Below are 20,036 nucleotides of genomic sequence, written 5' to 3'. Positions count from 1 at the left end.
ATGTCCACACACTACATTCGTAGTGTCCCACCCCAACACACTCATTACTCGTGGAAGACATTCTTACCACGTCCCGTAAGAGTTTGGTGAATATGTGTGCGTCCGCACAGGAGAAGAAGGTCATGGCCGGTATTGCCAGAACTATATACTTATATGGATATGGTGTCTGCTCTTTCGGACATGTCCGAAAGAACGGACACCATATCCATATAAATATATTTATTTAAGTAGTACCAATAAGTAAGGTGAGTATTTTAATAAGTTATACAGACAATTTGGATGTGAAAGTATATCATTTAAAGCTCCATATAAAGCTCGAAGCGTGGTACAGCAGGCAGATTTTTGTCATTAACAACTGCCTGAAACAAAGGTCTTTATCAGTAGTGCCAATATGCAAGCTGCCTGTATTTTCATAAGCAATAGAGATAATTTATAAGTGGGAATATTTTATGTGAAGGCTCATTGTGCTTGCAAAGTGTGTTTTGTGCAATTTTATTTTGGTGCAAAGTTCGAATTTTCGAGGAGATTTATTCTTATATTTGTATATTACGATTATCAACGTGTGTGTGTGTGTGTGTGTGTACACTTTTGTATGTACACGGCGTATAAGTGCAGATATTTTTATGTGTGATACCTTAATAGGTACACGTGTCAGTGTATTCGTTGTTTCTCCTTCGCATCGAACAGTTTTCCCACAAACGCTTCACAAACTTTACGCCTTGAAATTTTCTGCATGGCCGTAACTGCACCACTAAGTGGACTACACCTGTCAATATAGACTAACCACTTTGCATCCACATGTCCACATTTCGACACCTGACCTGCTGCCCAGCGGAGAATAAGCATTAATGGCTTGCTCTTGCGACATGGAGGTACTATCCAAAATAAAAACGAACGACTTGTAATAGCTGTAAGTATTTGTTTGCTAATGATGCAAATACTGATATAATGTTTTTCAGTACACCTCCCACAGTCACCAATAAAAGTATCTGCCCTTATACCTCTTACAAGCTGTATAATGCATACCTTTGAGCGGCCGATAGTTTTAAGCATGATTTTAATATAACGCTGATTAAGTACAGAGGTAAGTATGTGCTTGTAATTCTCTGATTTTCAGGTGAAGTGATGTAACTTAGCGCTAGTTTTACGTACAATTTTAATATGCACCCTAGGTATGTATGTATACACCATTTTTCGCAGATATTTCGGAAGTAAATCTCATCTTCGACTTTCAAGTGGGGGTTACATAATTATTTGCTGCGTATCTGGGGCCACTTTTACCCATTACTTTAATACTGTGCTTTGATTGGCTGGAGAAGAGGAGATTTTTTTTTTAATACTAAAGTGTAATTGGTTGGAAAGAGGGTTGTGGGGTATAAAGCACAATTGATCTAGTTCCGCAATCTTGGATTTCTTGATTGGCTGGTGATACGGAGAAGGGGTGAGGAAAGGGAGCGAGGGATTTCTGATATCACTGGCAGGTCAAAGACCTCGGTCATCTGACGTCAGAAATGTAAGCTAGGTGTTCCAGAAGCACTATATATATATATATACACTCCTGGAAATGGAAAAAAGAACACATTGACACCGGTGTGTCAGACCCAACATACTTGCTCCGGACACTGCGAGAGGGCTGTACAAGCAATGATCACACGCACAGCACAGCGGACACACCAGGAACCACGGTGTTGGCCGTCGAATGGCGCTAGCTGCGCAGCATTTGTGCACCGCCGCCGTCAGTGTCAGCCAGTTTGCCGTGGCATACGGAGCTCCATCGCAGTCTTTAACACTGGTAGTAGCATGCCGCGACAGCGTGGACGTGAACCGTATGTGCAGTTGACGGACTTTGAGTGAGGGCGTATAGTGGGCATGCGGGAGGCCGGGTGGACGTACCGCCGAATTGCTCAACACGTGGGGCGTGAGGTCTCCACAGTACATCGATGTTGTCGCCAGTGGTCGGCGGAAGGTGCGCGTGCCCGTCGACCTCGGACCGGACCGCAGCGACGCACGGATGCACGCCAAGACCGTAGGATCCTATGCAGTGCCGTAGGGGAACGCACCGCCACTTCCCAGCAAATTAGGGACACTGTTGCTCCTGGGGTATCGGCGAGGACCATTCGCAACCGTCTCCATGAAGCTGGGCTACGGTCCCGCACACCGCTAGTCCGTCTTCCGCTCACGCCCCAACATCGTGCAGCCCGCCTCCAGTGGAGTCGCGACAGGCGTGAATGGAGGGACGAATGGAGATGTGTCGTCTTCAGCGATGAGAGTCGCTTCTGCCTTGGTGCCAATGATGGTCGTATGCGTGTTTGGCGCCGTGCAGGTGAGCGCCACAATCAGGACTGCATACGACCGAGGCACACAGGGCCAACACCCGGCATCATGGTGTGGGGAGCGATCTCCTACACTGGCCGTACACCACTGGTGATCGTCGAGGGGACACTGAATAGTGCACGGTACATCCAAACCGTCATCGAACCCATCGTTCTACCATTCCTAGACCGGCAAGTGAACTTGCTGTTCCAACAGGACAATGCATGTCCGCATGTATCCCGTGCCACCCAACGTGCTCTGGAAGGTGTAAGTCAACCACCCTGGCCAGCAAGATCTCCGGATCTATCCCCCATTGAGCATGTTTGGGACTGGATGAAGGGTCGTCTCACGCGGTCTGGACGTCCAGCACGAACGCAGGTCCAACTGAGGCGCCAGGTGGAAATGGCATGGCAAGCCGTTCCACAGGACTACATCCAGCAACTCTACGATCGTCTCCATGGGAGAATAGCAGCCTGCATTGCTGCGAAAGGTGGATATACACTGTACTAGTGCCGACATTGTGCATGCTCTGTTGCCTGTGTCTATGTGCCTGTGGTTCTGTCAGTGTGATCATGTGATGTATCTGACCCCAGGAATGTGTCAATAAAGTTTCCCCTTCCTGGGACAATGAATTCACGGTGTTCTTATTTCAATTTCCAGGAGTATATATATATATATATATATATATATATATATATATATATATATATATATATATATATATATACTGTTTACACTAGCCAGTAATTCCTAGTAAGCCGCCTCTTTATACGAAATAATGTGAAACGCTTGTCTTTTAACACATAGTAATTAATTTAAAGTGTGGTTTAAACTACTAGCTCACACTATTGCATTTTCTAATCGCGGCCGTCATTTAATTTATGCCAAAAACGTGATCACGCCTTTCCAGTGCTGCTCTTAATTCTGTGACGTCCGTTGTATCCGTTACACCGAGTCCCGCGGTTACGGTGACCTGCATTTTATCGGCAGGAGCGCCAAATGTTGCAACACCACAGCCAAGGATACCAGTCCCTGCTGATGTTGATGTCCCATTCGTCTTCCTTACTAAATTATACACACGGTACCACGAGTTTTAGACTTATTATGGATGCATGAAATCGTTAATAGCGCTGGTAACATGACTAATATTTTGTTTCCGCGCACCCCGGGAGATGTACTATGTCCACTTTGTGGCATACAATCGAGCGCCCAATCCGTAGGTTCTCAATATCCGCAAATCCTGTGGATTCACTTATTTTAGTGTTGTCGTTTCATACAGGGTTGTAGGTCCACAGCTTTATATTATGTTTGAGTTACTCTTACAGGTTTTGGTATTCTGACAGTGGTTCGTCACGATCTATTGATAGGGATACCATGGAACAGTAGCTTATTTAATCTTCTTGCCGAGCCTATTTTGTGTACCTCGGTTGCAAAACTGACGTGCGCTCCTTTCTTTAAAAAAAAAAAAAATGCTTCAAATGGCTCTGAGCACTATGGGACTCAACATCTGTGGTCATAAGTCCCCTAGAACTTAGAACTACTTAAACCTAACTAACCTAAGGACATCACACACATCCATGCCCGAGGCAAGATTCGAACCTGCGACCGTAGCAATCGCGCGGTTCCTGACTGAGCGCCTAGAACCGCTAGACCGCCGCGGCCGACCTTTCTTTTCAGGGATTGCGCCTAACCATGTACAGGGTGGTCACAAACCTGAAAAACTTACAAGGGTGTTACAGGGCAGGTTGTGCTGAGAAATAATTGTCAAGAAAAAAATTCGTTAAGTTGTGCCGTTTTCGAGTTAATTAGCATTGAAGATTGCCAGCCATTTCGTTGCGCTCGCAAATTCAAGCGACCAGCCAAAGACGCTATCGCCAAACGAATTCTTCGTTTGTTTTCTAAAAGCGAACATGAGAGCGATACAGAATTGGACGTGGGACAATAGTGTGGATCGAACCTGAGCTAAAGGCTCAGAAGTCTCGTGCGCTATCATCTACGCTATGGGAGCAGAAAAATGACGGTTGCCACTTTTTTATATAAGAAATAAGTGACATTTACCTAAAAATACCGGATTCTTCGCAAAAATGTTCATAGATACTTGGAAATCAAACGTTAAGTACCAATTTAAATTACTTTTTTATCGTTTCATTAACAGAATGAGATGAAATTCGTAAAAGAAACTTACATCTTCTTAACAGTATGTAGAGAATAGTGCATTAGGTACGACTAAACATGCTCAAAAACATTAATAGAACTTTCTCCTTTTCTCCATACGTGCTGGCCTCTGTGACCGAGCGGTTTTAGGCGCTTCAGTCCGGAACCGTGCTGTTGCTACGGTCGCAGGTTCGGATCCTGCCTCGGGCATGGATGTGTGTGATGTCCTTAGGTTTGTTATGTTTAAGTAGTTATATGTTCTAGGGGACTGATGACCTCAGATGTTAAGTCCCATAGTGCTTAGAGCCATTTGAACCATTTTTCTCCACACGTATTTCATATTTGACCTAGCTGATTTTAAAATTGCACTTTTTAACTTTATCATGCAATGGAACTCTTTACAAAACATGTTCATGTTTGTAGTAGTTCAGATCTATTCAACACCTCTTTCCAGTGTCTGTCCTCTTGTTAAGACTTTAAGGAGGAAATGCGTTCAATAAATGTATTTGGCCTAGTAACGCTTATTACAAAATACACAAGTTTTTCTAATTCTGTTATTTCTGTTGTTCTTTGTGACTACTAATTACTGACAACAACTTGTTTCATAAATCTTCTGTGCTCTCCAAAGTATTTACAGGAATCTTCCCAACGAGAAAAAACTTCATACAGTTCCTCCATATCAACTATTTCAGTTAAATGGAGGGCTTTCACTGCAGTTTCCAGGGAATCATAATCTATGCTTCTGTTTGAACCAAAAAAACTGTAGCTTCGCAGCAACATCCTCCCCGAGAAATCGTACGATGGTTTAAGGCATCTTGACAGAACTGCATAAAACTTCTTTCCTGTTTGGTTCTTCTTGAAGAAGATAGGGTTTCCATGGCATTCTTAACTGCAATTCCAAAGAACTGTTCTTCTTCCCTTTGATCCAGTTTTCTCTTCCGTAAGCACATTTTGTCATAAGCTTCAACCATAGAAATAATGTCTCTTTCTATGATCTTGATGCACTGAACAAAAAATCTTAGTACATTGCTGAAGAATAATAAATGGAGTTTTAGCAATACATCCTTAAGTTAATCTTCTGGATCAAAATACTTCTTCAGGACAATGGAACAGTCCTCTACCAGTGATCTGAAGCAGCTTTTGATGGCAGGCCAGTTATGGACTAATCTTTCAGCTGCACGGTTTGAAGAAAAAAAACGAATTATGAGGTGTCTCAGTATTACCATCCATTCAACATCCACAAAACTTCTTCAGATCTTCGTTACGTCCTCGCAGACGTGTAAAAATGACTACGTATTTTCAGAATAACATTTTCTATGTCTATGTCAAGGCAATCATTTGTATGACTGATTTTATTATGGACAATATGAGCTGAACAATTTGATTTCAATATTCTGCAATGTTGCATCATGAAGAAGGTTAAAAACAGAATTGTGCTTACCGTAATTGACAGTAGTGTTGTCTGCATTATGGGCAGTAATCCTGTCTAAAGGCAGGGTATTTTCGTCAGCTATCTTTACGATACACTCATGAATTGAACTTACTGTTTCATTGGCACTTTCATTAAAGTCCAGCAACTTACTTGCACACCACTTGTAGCTGTGAAGTATCTCATACAGTGCAGTAACGACTCGGAAATCGCGGAACGTATTGAATCTTCTTCTTAACAATTATTTTTCACGTCAACCTACCCTGGAACGCCCTTACAAGCTTTTCAAACTGTTTTTGACCACCCTGTATACTTCTGGAGTTTGGTGACATCATTGTTTAGACAGTTCCTTTTCCGTTCCAGCATTCGATCTGTGAGCACTGGATAGTATTTGCACTTCAAAAATTATCTTCAAATGTAATTACGTAATTTGACTGAGAAATTCTCTCTATCCGTTGATTTCCGTTATTACGCCGACCAAAGATCATTTTTAACTCCAAGATCAGAAAGTAGAGTTCTCTGGCTAGCTTGTTTTCTGAATAAGCAAAGTAATAACTTTTATTGATACGCTCTATGATGCCCCTCTGCTGTCAAAATATTTCGATGTTCACAATTACAATTTTGCTTGAGATCGTCAAGTCAGAGATAAACTATGAAACTTCCTGGCAGCGCACACTCTGCTGCAGAGTGAAAATCTCATTCCAGATATAAAATAGTTGGTTCTTTTGGCTTCGTAATAGATTTTAAATTTTCATTCAGTAAATTACTCCTAATCATGATCTTTAAACACATCTTTGGGCAAATATATGGGATTCAGTATCTTCCAAAATACTTAATCACATAAACGGTTTTAACTTCTTTTCAGGAGACTATGTGCACACCACTGCCATGAAAACTTTACGGAATTCTCCGTATTGTACATGTGTTCCAACCGTGGCTCTCTTTGAACTGATCGTAAATTATTTTGTTTAACATTTGGAGGCAGTTTTACGTTGTTCTATTAAGAAAGACTACAGCATTCATGGGAACATACCGGCTTATTCTTCTTATGCGCGGCCGATCGTTATTTAAAGTCTACGACCGGCGAAGATCCCTTCGGCTTCCACTTACCTGCTGTGAAGAAGAAACCAACAAATATACACATTTGTAGTTCTGAAAAATATTAACATCATACATACAAACATTGAATTTGTTACTTAACACTTAAAATTAATAAACTTCGGTTGGTATGTATGCATGTATTGAGCTGGGGACCTAGAAACGACGGAGAGGCTTCGTCCCCGCCGTAGCCCTCGGTGGTACACAATCTCACAACATGCTACAGCTGTCCACTCACCCCACGGCCGCCCCACACCAAACCCAGGGTTATTGTGCGGTTCGACCCCCAGTGGACATTCCCCTCCCCAGCAACGTCTCATTCCAGACGAGTGTAACCCCAATATTTGCGTGGTAGAGTAATGGTGGTGTACGCGTACATGGAGCCAGTGTTTGCGCAGCAATCGCCGACGTAGTGTAGCTGAGGCGGCATAAGGGGAACCAGCCCGCATTCGCCGAGGCAGATGGAAAACCGCCTTAAAAACCATCCACAGGCTGGCCGGCACACCGGACCTCGACACTAATCCGCCGGGCGAATTCGTGCCGGGGACCGGCATGCCTTCCCGCTCAGGAAGCAGCGCGTTAGATCTCGCGGCTAGCCGGGCGCGCTAGCACAGGTGGGTACTTACTATATGTCGTTGTTGTGATAACTGAATCTGAAGAATGCCCTGTATCATCACAGGTTTGAACAGCAAACAGAAACTTCAGATAACGTTTTTGTATTATTAACCTCCAGCACAATTAAAACATGTATCCTTTGCACTCGAATATGGTCGGCATCGCTGTTGCCATCAAACCACTATTTGAAAACACAAGTGCCGTCGGAAGTGATCCAAAGCTGTAGTTGTCAAACGAACAATCGCCTGCTGATCTCTGCTGGTTCTCCACTGTGCTCCTTCCTGAAATGGTGACTTATGGCATCGTTCTTATGGTGCCATCTAATAAAACACGTCAAAATTACAAAATGGCTTTTGAACTAAATTGCATTTTATGTAATTTTAAATTACGCTGAAAGCCAATTTTAAACAAGATTGTCGCGTGGAGTGGCCGCGTCGTTTAAGGCGTCATGTCACGGACTGCGCGTCCCCTCCCGCCCGAGGTTCGAGTTCTCCCTCGGGAGGTTCAAAATGGTTCAAATGGCTCTGAGCACTATGGGACTCAACTGCTGAGGTCATTAGTCCCCTAGAACTTAGAACTAGTTAAACCTAACTAACCTAAGGACATCACAAACATCCATGCCCGAGGCAGGATGCGAACCTGCGACCGTAGCGGTCCTGCGGTTCCAGACTGCAGCGCCTTTAACCGCACGGCCACTTCGGCCGGCCCCCTCGGGAGGAGATATATATATATATATATATATATATATATATATATATATATATATATATATATATATATATATGTGTGTAGGTTATGGTGGGGTAAATCCGACCTAGTAATTTCTTGTGGCTATAAAACGCTTATCCGAGGTCGGATCTTAACGTTATGTACGTTAAATTATAGGTAATATAAAGGAGCAACTGTTTGCAAAATGTTTTTGTTATACCATCAATAGTTTTTGAGAAATCCGTATTTTAAGAAATGTCCATTTTTCCCATTTGCAAAAATGGTGGGGTAAATCCGGTCCCCTATTTGCCTGGCTGATTTTGCACAGAAATAGTTCTAGATGAACGGTTTTTTGGGAAATGATTATAAGGAATTATGTTTTTTACATAAATGAACAAAATCTATTCAAAAAATAACAATGTTTAGAGTACTAAATGTACTGAAAGATAATGAATGTAGATTTTAATTGAAAAAAGATTTCATTGCACGGCGGTGGAACAGCAATATCGATCTCAGAATGTTAAAATCACGAGCGACAGCTCGTAAGGACATTCCTACTTGCATTGCAGCAACTGCTCGGCGAATATCGTTTTGACTGCGTTTTGTCGTTTTTCGTTTGTAATTTCGCACTATTCTCCAAAAAAATAAACAAAAATTCACTTTGCTTCCATAAATAAATAATTAAATACGCATAAACGATAAAAAATATGCGGTCGGATTTACCCCACCATTTAGCGGTCGTATTTACCCCACCATGCCATTTTTCGTTTAACACATATAGAAACAAATTACACGAAATTTCCAACAAAAACTGACTGAATGCGAAACCTCTCCGCTTTGCCGTTTCTCACAAATAGAGCGCGGTCGGATTTACACACCCGGTCGGATTTATCCCACCTTACCCTATATATATATATATATATATATAATTGTCACGAAGTTTTAACCCTGGAGAGCTGTTGTCAGTAGGAACCAAAATTACTAATGTTGTGTAGGTCGATAACGCACAATTTTTACACTACGGAAACTTGGCGCCACGCTTCCGATTGGCCGTGATATTGCCTGTTTCCAGATGCTATGGACAACGCATGACCGCGAATGCTTTGCCTGCCGGAGATCGCGATGTATCCAAGGCGGTCCGCACGCTCGGTGGTATGGTAGCTCCCCAGCCTTCCACTCGGGGAGCCTGCGGGTGAGTCCGCTGGGGTCCCCACACATCCATTGTAGTTTCATGATAAGACGTACCGGGAACAAACCCGTTAACATTTCTTTTGAAGTCAGTACCGCCATTAGACTGTTGTTTGTTTACAGTGTTACATTTACGCTTACAAAATCATGATTTCGGCTTCAGAGTGCCATTATCAAGTGTTTACTGAAAGCAGGTTAGACAATAACAGTGAAATAAGTAACAAATGATATAAATGTAGAAGAATCTATCTTCGTAATGCTTGCTTATAAGTTTTATAAATTGCCTAAGATGGCATACTGTCGTATTAAAATACACTATTAGACACATTGTCTAAGACTTGATATTTTTGGCAGAGACCACTGCTTTGTTTCAATACCGAGTACACCACCTTGACTGAATGACGGTTGGCTAAGTGTCAAATTGTCTTGCTCAAAGAAATTCCTGTTACAAGCAGGTGACCTTTCTTAGTCTTCGGACTCAGTGCCCAGTAGGATAGGCAAGGTTAGGAGCAATTTATTTTCTTTGGTAGTTTTTACATCTTTGCAGACCCTGTTTATCTTAGTATACAATGAAGTTGCCTCTCAAAAACATAAGCAGTACCAAACCTCTCGATAATATTCGCTGCATCCATAAATATAGCAGTCCAGCTAGTCACTGACGTTGTTTAAAGTACGTTTTAGTAGGTAAATATACAGCTTTGTACGTGAAATTAACACATGACCAACTCTAAGTTGTGTAATTTTGACTCAATTCACAATTAATACAATACAGTGCAATTACTTACTCTACTCACTCATTAATAAACCAGTGAGGTTTGAAGCGATACTTATATAGTCGTGCTCAAAAGTATCCGAACGACCTGAATTGCATTTCACCTGATTCGAATGCAACCCACATAGCGCAGCTGTCTAGCGGGTCCTCTAATCGTACCTCGGTAAAGTCGTTTGACTATTGAAAATGGTTCCAACAAGTCACCACTAGAAAACCCTGCTATGTATCGCAATAACTCAAGATATAAAGTAATACCAAGATACTGCAAATATCAGGGAACATCTTATCACAGATAAGACGGTTCTTCAGGCTTGTAAGTTCACATTTATTACCATAAATGACATACTCGAAATGTTACCACTCTCATTATTACGTCAGATCGGTAATTCACGTAGTAAGTTCGTCGTATTCATGATTTCCTCTTCAAAATAACATACCGTACTTATTATTTAACACAAAATGACAATAAAAATTTAAGTTAGTCACGAGCAGCTAGTTGAGAATATGTATGAACTTCAAATGACACGACGAACCGTCTCGTTCTGAATATGGATTCAAACCCAGGTCATGCAGACTAAGCAAAGACTTCGTGACTGACGGAAACTAACAGTCATTCCTGACTAGGCATACAGAGAGTGATATACCTCGATTTTAGACAGTATCAGTTAGCAAATAGCAACTTTAAATTACAGAACGTAAACATTGTTAACGGACGCGAATTCCTAGCCAGCATCTATTGTCCTGGTTAACGATCTACGAGAGATGTTAAATATTGCTTCTTCACAAGTAACGTACTTGAAATGCCGTGAGGTAAAGCTTTGTGTTGGACAGGGATTCGAACCCAGAACCTAATTGGATTGTCATCGAAGCACAATCAACTGTGACATATCGGATTTTCTCGGCAGTAGCTAGATGCTTTAACTGAAATGACGAGACGAAACATTAATTTTTTCTTTCCCAGGACTCCAACCTGGCACCTATCGCTGTTATATTCCAGAGAAAACGAACGTTAAAAATGGGTTTGTTACACCATCAGCGACATGTGAGCATGTTTGAACTAGAAATAATATGAAGAAGAGTTCAGTGTTGACTGGGAATCGAGCCCCACACATATCGTTGTTGACTGCACACGAAGATACGTCAGCTACCGAATTCTTCTCCACCAGCAGCTCGGAACAACATCCTTGAATTTACAATGATTTCGCAAACAGTTCTGTGCTTCACTGGGACTCGAAAACGTCAGATACCGTTAATGTTGACAACGAATGAAAATACATTAATAAAAAACAAAATTATTACCCACCAGCAGATAGGTGTTCTCATGCTAGAGCTTGATAATACATAATGAAAGCTTTAGTGCCGGGCCAGGACTCGAACCCTTTCACGCGCAATATGTGGAGATGTTGAGGAATCTGCAGTTTTGAACAAACATCAAATTGCAGTCGAGCTGTATTGTCACGAAGGGATCAAATTCCGCGTTAAGGGCGGACTGAGTTGCATTCCCAGATCAGAACCAATTTTATCGACGTACAGAAGCTCAAATAAAAGATGGAATAAGTGTCCTGTGACCCTACATTGCGTTTGTTTCGTCACTAGAAATAAATAACTAGTATAAGAAAGGTTACTGCTGATAGAGTTTCTACGTCAGGCGACTCCTGACTTGATTGTGGTTCAACCTAACGTCTACTTGGTAGAGAAGGAATACCAAGTTTTAACATGAATTTCAGACCACAATGCCATTATACCTTCTTCACTTGGCGTAGCCAGAAGAGAACGGAATCTGTCCTCCTTATCAAAAATCATCAGCAGAAGTCGGAATCGAACCCAGACCGTAAGTATATGAACCTAGCATCAATCCAAGAGACCACCAAATTCTCTGCTCTATCACCCATTATTCTATCATAACAATGATGCGCCACACTGGATGAGAATTCTGACACACAGACTCCCTGTAGCGGTTTGCAGCATGTTCAGTACATTCATTTGCTTGGTTGGCCGAATTACCATGAACTGGCTTCCTTGGCTACCCAGTGCATACATTCGACTCTTTTGTAATCACCGAAATAAAATCACGTAACTGACACCTACACAGAACTGCCACCAGTGTAGGATGCTGTCTCTCAGAAGTCTAGATCCGGCCATATGCATTATCTCACAGCACTGTGCAATGCGCAGGTTCTGGAAGAATTGTTGAGTTCTGGAGGTGTTGTATCTATGTGTCAGCTAGTAGCGTAATGGTATGTGTCGCGCACTGTTGATAAGACGTCGCAAGTTTGGGTACATTCACTGCTCCATTTTTTATAACGCCATACTGCTGTCTGCTGAAGTTATCGATGTAATGGAATTTTGAACATAATTCCCTTCACTTCTCAACCCAAAATAGTCGCATGTGGAAAAAGGGCTAACTTCTGCGACATTTTGTTCTTTTCAGGTTTAATAGATGGCCAGGCTGCAGATGCATCTCGCAACTTTTGTATTATGTATGGGGAGAGCGCATCGTACCAAAATACGTCAGAAAAGTATTTTCTACATTAGCTGTCGTGTGGCAGTGGCATTTTATTCTTCATGAAACCTTGTTTGACAGCTTTAACTCAGAACAAGTTTTCTACATGCATGTATTCAATAAACTGCATGTGCATTGTTAGACTGTTATAGATAACATCAGAGAATTCGCACATGTCGTTGATGATTAATTTCTCTCTCATGTTAACTAATGTTTTAACAACACTAAAAGAAACCGTACGAAAATTGTGCAGTGTATTATAAGAAATAAAATAAAACTACCCACGATAACCTTACGACGAAAGTCTGTTTCAATAAAACTGAGTATCTGTACACAAGCGTGCCTCTATCGGCACGAATTAGTAAAACACTAATCACTTAGATTTCGATTGGGTCTGTGTTTGATTGGTATGCTGTGTCATACTCACGTGGTATGCAAATGTTGCATTTCGTAAATAAAGTTATGTATTCCTAGAAACCCAAAATTTGTTTGTCAGCAGCGGAAAGAGGCGTTACCTGTTGTGCAGCATTGTAAGTTTTTCACCATTGCACTATAAGCCAAAAGTATTTTATTGCGATTTCCTTATCGATGTGTGATCTGACGGCTTGTAGCTCTTTCACAGAAGGGATAAAAACGTTACAGTCAGCAAGACTGGAACCGCAAACCATAACAGACGCTTTCTCTCACGTTAGCACGTTTCCACAGAGGTAGGGAATAGGCATGCGTCTAGGTCTCCTCTTACGAGACTAGTAGTGCCTAGAACTCGTAAACCGCTCTTTAAATGACGAGATTAGATGCAATTTTCACGTGCAGCGACTTTCGTGGGCTGAAAATGGTAAATTTACAATCTTTTGTTACAGCTCAAGCGTTAATAATAACTCAGATTATTCAATGGAAATGACAGGAAAAATCAAGTGAACTTTAGGCGTAATTCCGTGCACACCAGGAAGTAACTCTTCGATCACAGAGTTGCCAAATATACCTTGCCTTGTTGCCAAATCTCAGTTTCATTACCAGCAGGACGAAGACGAACCAATGTGATCCTACAGCGGGCTGGGAAGTGACCATAGCTGGTGTCTCAAAGACGCGGCCGCTACGGCCTGAAATACGTAATCCGTCTGATTCACATGTCTGTAACTGGGTTTAGGGACTGGAGCGTAGTTACTAATAATACTCAGAACTGACTGCAAACTAAGCTACATAAATCAGTAACTCTCCTAGTTTTATTTGTATATCTTTCGTAAGTGTACTCAAAACTAAGAAAATCATTGAGGAATGTTTTCGTGCCTCGCCGATAGTCGAGCACAACAAACAAAAAAAAAAAAAAGACTGTGTGTGTGTGTGTGTAGTGTCGGTAGCTGGACCGACACCGTGATGTGGATTGCTGAAAAAGAAAGCTTGACTAACGCGGTAGCCGATAGTGCACGGCATACAGCAGACGGGCGTGAAGTCTGGAACATGAGAACTTATGAATGAATAAGAAGAAAAGTATGTAGATGCTTTTTACTTATCTTTTCTTTATTCCTTGGAATACATCTCTCTTGAATACTCGTAAACTATAGGCACTGATACAAATGGCTCCTTGCTAGTTCGTAGCCATTAACTTAGCTGATGGCTATTATGTCTCTCGGCTAATGAGAGAGAAAGGCTTCGTACAACTGGGCGATAGCTAGGTTCGCGTACAACTGGGTGGTAGCTTGGTTCTCGTACAACTGGGGTCGAGTCCACTCTCGTATCACGAGACCTGCCTTGGTGGTGGCGCTAGGTCTGCGATCACAGTGGCGACACGCGGGTCCGACATGTACTACATGGACCGCGGCCGATTTAAACTACCACCTAGCAAGTGTGGTGTCTGGCGGTGACACCACATTCCTCCCCCGCAAATCGGCGAACGGTCGTGTAATAAGGCTTCCGCCCGCCGTGGGGAGGACCACATGTTGACGTATGCGATGAGGTGGGGAGCCTAACAACAGGCGAGGCTGTGCCACCCGCACCCGGCCATCCGGTCCGAGGGGAGCTAGGAAACGCCTGCAAAACTAGTCCAGGGTGCACGTCAACATGCGGTGTATGCGCCCGTGAGAAGACATGAGGGACCGAAGGGTCTATTTCCATGGCGTCGGGGTAGCCGACGCGCGATGACGTCATGTGGTCCGGAGCGGGCTGGAGTTCCATGGCGGAGGACAGCTGGTCACGGGAAGCGATCGGCGGCGCGTGACCCTGGGAGGCGCTTGGCGGCTGCAACGAAGCGTCGAATGCGGTCGGCGGCGGCGGCGGCTGCTGCTGCTGCTGCTGCTGCGGCGGCGGCGGCGCGTCGCCATGGGGCAAAATGGAAGGCATCGTCGGGAACACCTGGGGATGAGGCGAGCCAGTAGATGGGTCCCCAGGGCGCTGACCGGACGGCACCGTCGCTGAAAGCAGACGGGGAGCGGCAGAACCCGAGCGACGACAGAGGCGCAGCTGATTGAGATGCCGACGCACCTCACCAGAGGCCCCCAAAACCAAATACATCGCGCGGCCGAGGCAGCGAAGAATGCGCCCTGCGAGCCAACGCCGTGAACCTCGATAGTTGCGATAAAATACAACGTCGCCTGGAGCAAAAGCAGGAGTCCGCCGCTGCGCAGGAACCTGATGCGGCGGATGCAGCAAAGACATCAAGGTGCGATGAGGACGACCGTGGAGCAACTCAGCCGGCGAGCGACCATCTCGGGGCTGAGAGCGATACGAAGACAAAAAGAGCAACAAAGCGTCCTCCCGAGAATGCGACGCTTTCAATTTCAACATCTGTGACTTGAAAGTCCGGACCAATCGTTCAGCGGCACCGTTGGACTGAGGCGAAAACGGCGCGGATGTCAGATGTTGAATACCATTGGCCTGGCAGAAAGACTGGAATTCTGCGGACATGAATTGTGGGCCATTGTCGGAAACAATAGTCTGCGGAAGACCTTCAATGCAAAAGATAGCAGACAACGCTTGGATGGTGGCGGAGGACGTCGTGGAAGACATCCGGACAACAAAAGGAAAATTACTGAAGGCGTCGACCAGAACCAACCATCGAGCATTGCAGAATGGACCAGCAAAATCAATGTGCAAGCGTTGCCAAGGGGAAGTGGCTTTTGGCCACGCAAAGACTTTCCGCGGCGGCGCGGACTGTTGTTCGGCACACGCCGGGCACGAAGAACACATATTCGTAATCGCAGCATCGATTCCGAACCAAGTACAGTGCTGACGAGCAAGTTGTTTCGTTCGCACTATACCCCAATGTCCTTGATGAAGAAGCCGTAAAACAGAGGACTGTAACGAACGTGGGACCACGACTCTGGACTGATCATTATCAGAACGCAACAACAAAACACCACGTCGAACAAAAAGTCTCTCCTTGTGAGCAAAAAATCGGCGAACCAACGGATCCTCGATCCGAGACTTTGACAAAGGCCATTGCGGAGCAACAAAACGTAAAACAGTAGCAAGGACAGGGTCAGCAGCTGTGGCTGTAGCGACACGACGAAAATCAATCGGAAACGATTCGACCACTTCATCGGATACGTCAACATGTGGTCCTCCCCACGGCGGGCGGAAGCCTTATTACACGACCGTTCGCCGATTTGCGGGGGAGGAATGTGGTGTCACCGCCAGACACCACACTTGCTAGGTGGTAGTTTAAATCGGCCGCGGTCCATGTAGTACATGTCGGACCCGCGTGTCGCCACTGTGATCGCAGACCTAGCGCCACCACCAAGGCAGGTCTCGTGATACGAGAGTGGACTCGACCCCAGTTGTACGAGAACCAAGCTACCACCCAGTTGTACGCGAACCTAGCTATCGCCCAGTTGTTTGTATGTGTCGTGATTGAGCAATGAAACTGCAGCTCCGGTATCGAGCTGGAATGGTATCACTTGGCCTTCAAAGTCTAAGTCCACAAAAAGTTTATTGTCCTGCTGACGACAAGAGCGACTGTTTTGTGCAATTGGAACAGACACTGGTACAGAATCACTTGCTAATTGACGTGATTTCCGGCGACGTCGACGCACAGTTTTTGTGGGACGATCACTGTTACTGTTAGAGAAAGTGTCACTGGACGAAGTGGAATTAACGACATGAATGTCCATAGGCGAAGGTCCACGAGCCTGAGTGTCCTTGGTTCGATTCCGGCGCGAAGCAAAGGGCCTGGAATGATTGTGATTGTCTGATCTGAGCTTTTTCTGGCAAACACTTTGAACATGTCCTTTCTTATTGCAGAAAAAGCAAATAGCTTGGCGTGTCGGGCAATGTTCACGCGAATGTCTAGTAGCACACCGCGGGCATGATTTCACTACATTTGTGGGCCGGCGCGGCACACCTGGCTTAGCACGCGGCGGTCGCTGGGCGGCCGTGCGCGAGGCCCGGTCACCGGGCCGCGCAGCGCGTCCAGCGGGCCGGTTAATGTTACACACGGCTGGCGAAGTTTCAAAAGATTCCTGAGCACAGTCCAGTGTGTCCTGCCTATCCAATATGTCTATCACTTGTTGAAGGGAGGGATTAACTAGTTTCAAAATTTGCTCCCGTATGCGAACATCAGAAACGTTCTGTGCAATAGCATCACGCACCATTGTATCTGAATAAGAAAGACCACAGTCACATTCAAAGGCACAGTCCCTAGTAAGTCCTTGCAATGTTGCTACCCACTCCCTATTAGTTTGACCGGCCGTACGTTTTGTACGAAAAGACGTATACCGTTTTGCAACCACATTAACTGTTTCTTTGAAATAGACATCTAATGCAGACAAAATTTCCACGTAGGACAGAGTTGCTACGTCTCGTCGGGGAAACAATTTCACTATCACACGGTATGTGGACACACCGACACAAGAAAGCAAAAACGGCTGCCGCTCATTACCTTGAATTCTGTAGGCAGCCATGTGAAAGGCGAACTGACGAGACCACTCTTGCCAGGTCTCATCGGCTGCCACGTATGGTCGAAAGGGAGGTGCAACAGCGTTCAGTGGCAGCGGTAGCGAAGAAGCGGCGGCGGCCGCATCGGTTTGAATGGTACGTTGACCCTGGACGAGCTGTCCAAGGGCATCCAGTAACGCCTGCGTCTGCTGATTCTGCAAGCGATAAAATTCGGACAGTACATCTGGAGAATGTGGCGAAGCCATGACACAAATAAATGTAAGCAATCAGAAATAAATGTAAGCAATCAGAAAAAGGTCCTTTTCCCTCGTCGCCATTAATTGTAGTGTCGGTAGCTGGACCGACACCGTGAAGTGGATTGCTGAAAAAGAAAGCTTGACTAACGCGGTAGCCGATAGTGCACGGCATACAGCAGACGGGCGTGAAGTCTGGAACATGAGAACTTATGAATGAATAAGAAGAAAAGTATGTAGATGCTTTTTACTTATCTTTTATATTATTCTTTGGAATACATCTCTCTTGAATACTCGTAAGCTATAGTCACTGATACAACTGGCGCCTTGCTAGTTCGTAGCCATTAACTTAGCTGATGGCTATTCTGTCTCTCGGCTAATGAGAGAGAAAGGCTTCGTACAACTGGGCGATAGCTAGGTTCGCGTACAACTGGGCGGTAGCTTGGTTCTCGTACAACTGGGGCCGAGTCCACTCTCGTATCACGAGACCTGCCTTGGTGGTGGCGCTAGGTCTGCGATCACAGTGGCGACACGCGGGTCCGACATGTACTACATGGACCGCGGCCGATTTAAACTACCACCTAGCAAGTGTGGTGTCTGGCGGTGACACCACAGTGTGTGTGTGTGTGTGTGTGTGTGAGAGAGAGAGAGAGAGAGAGAGAGAGAGAGAGAGAGAGAGAAGAGAGAGAGTGTGAGGGAGAGAGATAAAAATAAAAAAGAATGAGGGAGAGTAAAAAATTGTTGTAAAGAAATCTTTCATTAAAATGACACGTTCTACATCATTATGAAATGTCGTATTCATGATCTGTGGAACAAGTATTAATCTAATCTAATCTAATCATATCATATTGCTGACTAGTCATGAAGAGGCACAAATTATAGAAATTTCCGCCAATATCAGTAACCAAATCTGAACTTGAAAAAAAAAAAAAAGATGACGGTTTTTGTAATAAACTGGGACTCCTTTAAAGACCCTTTCGTCCCCGTTAACTAATCACGAAAGATGTGTGATATACCTCCATCAGAAGGGACAAAGTGTTCATGCATTTAAAGATGAAGCGCATGTTGTGAAGTCTGTGATGGAGATACGAACCCAGCATGCAATTGGATTGTTTAAGTAAAATCAAATGTTGCGTATCGGTTTTCTTATCAGCTGCTAGATGTTTGAATCTAAAATAAGGATACAAATTTTTGTGCCTGAGCGACAATCGAACCGCACACCTACCGTACTTCTTTATCATCCACGAACATAGCTTAAGTAACACTTGCTTACTCACCAACAGTGAGACGTGTGCGTGTTTGACCAGAAATAACGACACCTATTGCGATTGTTGGCAACACATGAACAGACAGTAAATGCACGTTAATTTTCGCTACCAGATTGGTATGCACATGATAGGGCTTGAAATGAAATAATGAATATTTTTGTACTGGATCAGGATTCGGACCTACATACTTACCATTGGAGGAGACCTAGAGAAGATTGCAGTCCTGGGAAAAGGAACGAAATGATTGAACTATACTGTTCCGAGAGATTCAGATCCTCGAAAGATGAGATACGAATTCGGATCACAGTCCAGCACCAAATTTTTCAACGTCTCTAGTTCAATCAAGTACAAGAAAAATAAGAGCCCTGTTCCTTTAAATCAAATAAAATAAAATTTTCTAATGTAAGTAAGTTTGCTGGAGACAGTATTTCTGTTTACCATAACTTCCGCCTATGTCATTTCCCAACGTAAACCGGCTCTGCCCAACTGGTAGTGACGGAACGTGATGTTTAATGCGAATTCTGGGTTATAACGTCTTTGCCTTGAGGTTACCAGAGGTAAAGTAAATCTGTTCATGCCTCTTAAAAGTAAATGCCTGAATCCACGCATTGCACCTGTGATAGTACGTTCCACCAGACCATTGTGGCCACATTTCCTAGCGCCAAGACTGTACTGTAACGGATGATGTGCTTAGCTTACAAAATTAGTCACGGTGGAAAAACTGCGAGTCCATTAAATGGTTAAGTAGAAGCAATCATCTGACGTGGAGATTATGCTATTCTCATGTCAGCAGGACGTAAAGACTCTTCTAGGCATCATAGCCTCGATGTAAAGCCATTTTGAAATATTCACTAGTTCTGTAAAT

The sequence above is a fragment of the Schistocerca piceifrons genome, chromosome 3, assembly GCF_021461385.2.
Source record: "Schistocerca piceifrons isolate TAMUIC-IGC-003096 chromosome 3, iqSchPice1.1, whole genome shotgun sequence".
Taxonomy (NCBI): Eukaryota; Metazoa; Arthropoda; class Insecta; order Orthoptera; family Acrididae; genus Schistocerca; species Schistocerca piceifrons.
This window is presented reverse-complemented; position numbering follows the sequence as displayed.